We start from the raw sequence: 7,393 nt of genomic DNA on the forward strand, positions 1-7,393 counted from the left end.
ACAGACTTGTGTACAGTCACAGTTTAACTTAGACAATGTGTGAATTTCTCCCTGAGCCTTAGTTCCTACAACTGAAAAGAAATAGGGAAAAAGCATGCCTTTTTGGGTTATTGTGAGATCTGAAATAATAAAGATGAAATTTACACAGCACCCAGGACAATTAGTTTCCCTTCATTTGTATGTTGAATTTCTTTCCTCTCAAATACACTCATAGATACATGAAATATATCCATATATTTATGAAATACTCATATGCTCATAAATATATTCATGAATATAAGCTTCCATAGGTGAGATGGGAAACCAGAGCCATGAACTTCGTGTACTTTTTCATTTCTTTGTTAAGAATACCCTATCTCATGCACACAGAATGCTCAGCTACCCCCTTGCCCACACTGTACATGTGCCCACCCTTCAGCTTAGAGCCGTCTCACCAAGTGCTCCCACCCTGTACAAGCCCACTGTGAATGAAAGATATAACACAGTCAGGCATACTTTGAATATTTATTTGCATCATTATTTTCTTGAAGACAGGAATTGTGTCCCATATACCTCAGATTATCTAACCACTTCACAGTAGGTACTTGAAAAATGTTTAGAAATGGATGAAAGGCAGGAAAGGAGGCAGGGAGAAAAGGATAGAAGGGAGAAAAGAGTAAAGAATGGTTGTAGCTAGAAGACAGACATGAGGAGACTTTTTTACAAGCACCTATCTGGACATAATGCAGACTTGTGTTTCTTGATGAGATCAGTGGGGATTTTAAGAAATCTGGAGCATGTTAGTGCGAGTAGCCTGGGAGTTCTGTTTAGCTCCCTCGGTTAGACATAAATACCTCCTCATCATTCGTCATGTTATCATCCTAACTACTTCTGATGAGGTCTGGGTAAAACTTTGAAGCCTTCAGATTTTCTGAGTCTGCCAAGTTCTTCCACCACTCCTCTAATAATCCAAAGTTCCCCAGATTTCTCGACACCCTCTCTTATACAACCTGCAAACATGTATGCATGTGGCTACAACGGAACAACACAGCCTTCCCTCCACCCAGGCCAGTTTGGTTTTGCCAGATCTTTCACAGCCATGAAGTCCTGTTGAATAAAATGTAAATGCCAGAGAAAAGTTTTTAAAAATTACAGATAGTTTGGGGGAGGGTATCGGAAAATTCTCCCTTGACCCTGAAATCTTAGTTTTCCCTAGCCAGTGCTGAAGTTCTGCTGATTTCAGGGTTGATAGATTAGGCAGGATCCCAAAACTGGTCTTCACCATCAGAAGGCTCAGAGCTTGGACAGGGTTCTTTAGGATGAAATGGGGCCCACGGATCATATATGAGTTAAGGCTGTTGGGCATCACGTCCCCGAGGGTCATCTGGTTTCACACGCAAGGCTCTTGAACCTGAGCCATCTCTCCAATAAAACAAGCCTCTTACAACCCCCAGCCTCCTTTGTACCCCCGGGCCCTGATGATCTCTCCTTTTCTGACCTGAGTTCCTTGCACCCAATAATCTTGTTCTCGGTCTCCTTTTTGACATATGAAAGAAATGTCTTTTGAAAAAGTCCACCGGAACATGTAGACTGTCACTGAGACGACGGAATACAATGTATTCATTCAAAAAGATTTATTGAATACATACCAAAGCTAGGCACTGTGGAAGTAAGAGAAGCTTAGACAGCATTCCTGTCCTTGGAATCCTTGTATTCATAAAAAAAAATCTTGCAGTTCAATGGGACTTCTGTTTTCAATTATTAGTTCATTACTCTCCTCACTGAAGGCATTTTCTATGTCCTATGTGTTAGAATTTATGTGGGACAACAACAACAAAAAAGATTTTCTCTTTCTCCTGTCTTTTGTCAAATGTTTCCTTTGTTCAAAGCTAGTGCAATGCTATTTTAGTTCAATCACATTTGCTTTTATACAATATAACTGTCATGTCAAAGTTACTGTATTATTATGGAAGGTAGTAAATCTAAATAAAATGTAGTTGCAGAATAAAATGACATAAAACTCATGTTTATTTTACCTTTCTATTTTCCCTAAGAATGCATGAATTTCCCAGGGATGCATTACATTTCTTTCTTTCTTCCTTTTTTTTTTCTCTTTTGCTTGAATTTTTTTTCAAGGCTGTATTGCCAACTTCCCCCTTCCCTAGGCACAAGCACAGATAGATGCCAAAGGCAGCCACTGAGGTGCTGGCTGGAATCAGAGGCAACCCAGTCATGGGTGCTTAGACAAGAAGCCCTAAGGGGCAGGGCCTGCATGTTTTATGCTCCCTCTCTAGAATAGTGAGTGATCTGGGGATGACAGACATTGTGAAGTCCCTAGAAATGGGAAAGCTGTGGGTCATTCCATCATCACAGGCACACTGTATATTACAAGGCTTTTTTTCATTGAACTTCTTTCTAGAACCTTGTATTGGGTGGTTGCGATGTGTAAGTAGAAGGCTGGAGTTGACTAGGGTGCTTATGTCCCCTGCTACTGATAGACTCATGCCAAGTGCAAAATGTGATACCTTCAAAACACCAACTTGATCCTTCATATTAGAGCATTCTCTAACCCAAGACTTACATGTTTCAGAAAGTAATTCATCTATGGGGTGTTGGAGGTATAAACATAAAAGAGTCCTGAAAACAACTTTCTCTCCCCAGTCTATGGGTCTATATTGTACTTGAAATAAAACCTAAAAATTTAATTCAGCAGGATCTTTATTGGACTGGCCAGCACTGTCTAAAATAAATGTTTCTCTTGTCAATTTTTCAGTGAACTTGTCAAAAACAAATAGAGGGATTTTCAGTGATCTTCATTCTGTGTGTAAACAGTGCTATTTATTCACCAAAGAAAACGGCTTCATGAAAACCAAATCAAGACCGTGCCAGCTCGTTTTTTCAAAGCTCTCTTTAGGACTATAACATTTTTTGCAGTGCCTTTTGTTTTTAGAAATATGATGGCGATTCTTTCCTGCAGGTGATATAGAGGTAATAGTCTGATCTATGTGACTACAAGCAGACATAAAGCACAGTTTGACCCTTTCTGGCCACCTCCAACTCCAATCAATATTGCAACTCTAACCAAACATAATCAAATAATTTAAGTGTTAAGACCCAGAGGATTGCAACAGGCCCTGTAGGGGGTGTAAGTGTTCTTTTGAGTCTCTCAGATTGACTGGGGAGCTGCCACATCTTAATGCCTCCAACTCTAACTGAAGCCACTCCAAAAGCAGAGAAATGGGATATTAAGAAGCAGGTGACCTTTGAATCTATTTACACCTCTGGCAAACACAGCAGTGAGGCTGTGAGGAGCTGGGAAGGTTATTCTTTAGCAGGAATCTTATGTCGCCTGCACTGCTTGAAAGACAGAAAGAGTCACAGCAAAATTTTCACAATGTTGACCTTCTATCTTCTAGATCTAGACAGACTCTGCCTCCAAACAAACAAACAAAAACATTTTTTACTTTGTTGTATTGCTTTGTTTTTAAAGAATAAAATCATCCCATCATTTTGCCTTATTATTATCTCCAGCAATTAGACCCAGTGTGTGAGGCCTAACAAGACACTATACTAGTTAGCCATCAAAATCATTCTGATTAAATTCAATAAATAAGGCGGTAAACATGGTTTATGGTTTATTAAAAGTAAAATTGATTGCATACTGAAATAGTCAGAGACCTGTGAACAAATCATCTAATTAGCAAATTCAATATTTTCTGATAGGGCAAATTTATCCTATAAGTACATTGCAAAAGTGTAAACCCTCTCCCAGTAGCCTTATGGAATACGAGCCATTAAGACTTAAAGGGGACTTCAGAGGCATTCTTCATTCATGTAAGACTAACTTATTCCAGTTCAAAATTCCACACCTTTATTCTGGAAACCCTCACAAATGAGATTCAACAACCCCATTAACCTATTCCTATGTATTTAACTTAAATCCTCTCTCATGTAATTGCCTCTAATCTTTGAAAATGAAAGGAGTTTGAGCCAGGAAGAATCATAATGAAAGTGCTGTCTGTGTATTTATCTTGTCCTTCGTTTCTGCAGTGTTTGGTTCTTCGACATACAGCCCTCCACCTCTCCACTAGAATGACTCTTGCTAAGGTCACCCATGACCTGAGTATTCTCATCCACCACAGCCTCCTTTAAATCTTCATTCGATTCGACCTCATTGCATAATTGAACCAAGTCACCTTACCTAGCTTCCCCACACCACTCTACATTTGGTTCTCTAATAGTTTCTTCCTACTCCCTGCTGCTGCTTCTGTCCTCTATCCCTCGCGAACTCAGGTGTGCAGTCTTATGTGTTTTCTCTGCATTTCTTAGGTGCTATCACAACCTCCAATGGCTTTTCAACTGACATTAACTCTTAGATCAATACTTGGGACTTTAATTTCTCTTCTGGGCTCCACACATATTTTCTGATACCTACTTGACATATTAAGAACCTAAGGAGTATCTCACACACAATGAGTTCATCTTCTCATCCAAACCTGCTCTGTTCTGATTAGCGACATCACCTTCCACCTAGTTGCTCAAATCAGGGACCTCAGGGTCACCTTCAGCATTCTGATTTCCTCACGCTCTACATTAACTGATAATCAAATTATATCAGTTCCACTTCTAAAATGCTTCTCAGTATATCTGTTCTTCTCTTTCCACTGCAAAAGGCTTGGCACAGGCTCTCACTTGATCTACTTAAATAGCTTATCACTCCATCATCATTCTTGCACCAGTACACTCTCCTTCTTGAGTTTCTATATCAGAGATCTGTTGAAAGTGAAAACCCACTTTGCAAATCAAAAATAAAACAGATAAAACATCCTTGATGGCTCACTTTTGCCTACAGATACAAATTTGACCAACCTGTGCTGAGCCCATTAGACCTGCCAAACACTGTGCTAGGTGCCACTGCATGCATTATGTCTAAAGAGCATTGCATTGGCAGTTCAGAACTGTGGGTTCTCAGCCCACATATGGGTCCAAAAATTTCTCCTCCAGCCCTAAGTTTCACCATCTATAAATGAGATGATTGAATTAGATGATTTCTAAGGATCTTTCCATTTCTGATATTTTTTTGAGAAGGGCAGTTAAATATAATAAGATAATGTCAATAGACTAATTAGGCTGCATTGGGATATCATTATAGATATTAGGAGCTTAGATTCTTATTTTAGTTCTATTAACCAATAAGTGTCTATTTTTGGACAACTGTTCTATTAGTCAATCAGAGGACAGATAGAAGAGAAATCAGTTCTAATTCCCTAGGAATGCCTGATCTAGTTGTGAAAAAATAGATTGAATTATTGCTCAAAGTGGAAAACACCCATAAATCTATTTTATTTAAATAAATGAATAACAAAACAAATAGGAGAACAGATAACTCTCACATGCAAGAGAATTCCAAATTTGTACATAGCTCACAGAGATGGAACATTGTTCCCCACCCAAGTGTGGGCTACACAGAGTGACTTCCTTCTAAAGTGCACAGTACAAAGAGATGAGGATAAAAAGAGTAACTCAACTTGACAGTGGAGAAACCTGACAAAACTGTCTCAGCCAGATGGTCAGGTTAACATCAAGTCATGTTGACAGTATGTACCCCTTGTCATGATGTGACATAAATGGCACTCTACTTCTTGTGGTTTTCATCTCAAAAGCCCATAACCTTAGTCTAATCAGAAGTAAAGCAGAAGACAAACCAAAATTGAGGAACGTTCTACAAAACACATGACAAGTACTCCTCAAAATTGTTAAAGTCATTTAAAAATGAAGAAAAGAAAAAAGAAAGTCTGAGAAACTGTCAGAGTCAAAAGGAACTTAAAGATATATGATGATAAGATGTAATGTGGTATCCTGGATGAGATCCTAGGACAGAAAAAGGACACTAGGTAAAAACTAAAGAAGTCGGAATAAAGTATGGACTTTTGTTAAGAATGATACATTGGTATTGGTTCACTAATTGTGACGAATGGAACATATTAATGTAAAATGTCAATAATAGCAGAAACTTGGTGCTGGTATAGGGTCTTTCTGTACCATCCTCCCAATTTTTCTATAAACCAAAACATATCTAAAATAAAAAGCTTACTGTCAAAATAAGTCTATTCATTCATTCAATAGACCTTCATTAAGTGTTCATATTATTCTAACCACTATACCAGGCACTGAGTACTTCAGAGATCAATAATGCACATGGAAAACCCTACACAATTGAACCCCCTAACTGAGTGCAATGGTAGTTCAGAGGAAAGTGAAGTCACTTCTGGCTGGGTATTGCAAGAGAATACTGGAGAGGAATGAGTTGAAAGCAGGCTATATCTTTTTTATAATATACGGCTGACTTTTCTCTATGCCTTCAAGGCAGAGAACTTGCCCTGGGAGCAGAGAAGAAACAAAAATAGAAAAATCAACCAGAACAAAATCTGCAGAGATCATGCAAGTAGAAAAACAGTATCAAATATCTCTATGGAAGTACTTGGCAGCTGGGACATGACTCAGCTGATGAATGATTTAGATCAGTCAGCTGCCTACCTGCAATGCCTAGCATGGAGTCCCTGTGGGTAAGTGGATTTGTCTGTAAGTCAGTTGTTGGAACTTTTGAGACAGTGTTCCTTACATCCCCAATGAATGCCTTTGAACTCCTAATATACCCCTGGTATAGTATTGCTTGAATATTACTATAGAACAAACTCATCATGTTTATCACTGCCTCAAAAAAAAAATGTGAGGCAACAAGACAGAAATTAGGTTTGCTTCTAATGAGGCCAGCCTTGGAAGGGGGGACTCTCCATCCATGTGCCTAGAGTCCCTAATTATTAAGCAGAAGACATGAAAAAAGAACCTATGTTTTTAGCTTCACTGTGATGCTTTTTACAGGGCAAACCAGAGGTGGAGATCAATTCATTGAGATCTGGCCTGGGTGATGCTGAGGGCAGAGTCCAAGCTCATCATGGAGGCAATCAGCAGGGACCAGAGAAGGTGAAAGCTCCACCTAAGCAAGCTAGAGTTGAACCAGGCTTCCAACCCCTGCAGAACTGAGATACTAAGACAAGAACCAGAAACAAGACCAACAAGGCAAGGCTTATAGAAAGGCTGAGACCTCATAAGGATGTAGCTATGAGCTTACTTTGATCACACTGAATAGCAGACTACGTAAACGTATCTAACTTGGACCCCACCCACTAGGAGAACAGATTCCTTATGTGTTCTTTGGTCTGCTCAGCCCCAGATTAGGTGCTTGGTAGGGCCAAGGCTAGGCAAAATGGCTGTCTTGTACCACAGCTGGGTGAGGCTAGGGCGGTCAGGGGCTGACAAACAGGGTCTGTAGCCATGCAAGACAAAGGTGGGTCCCAAGTGGACATGGTAAGTTAGAGTGTTTCTGTGGCCACTCCACAACTACAGCTCTTCC

The sequence above is a fragment of the Hipposideros armiger genome, unplaced genomic scaffold (assembly GCF_001890085.2).
Source record: "Hipposideros armiger isolate ML-2016 unplaced genomic scaffold, ASM189008v1 scaffold_116, whole genome shotgun sequence".
NCBI classification, from domain to species: Eukaryota; Metazoa; Chordata; class Mammalia; order Chiroptera; family Hipposideridae; genus Hipposideros; species Hipposideros armiger.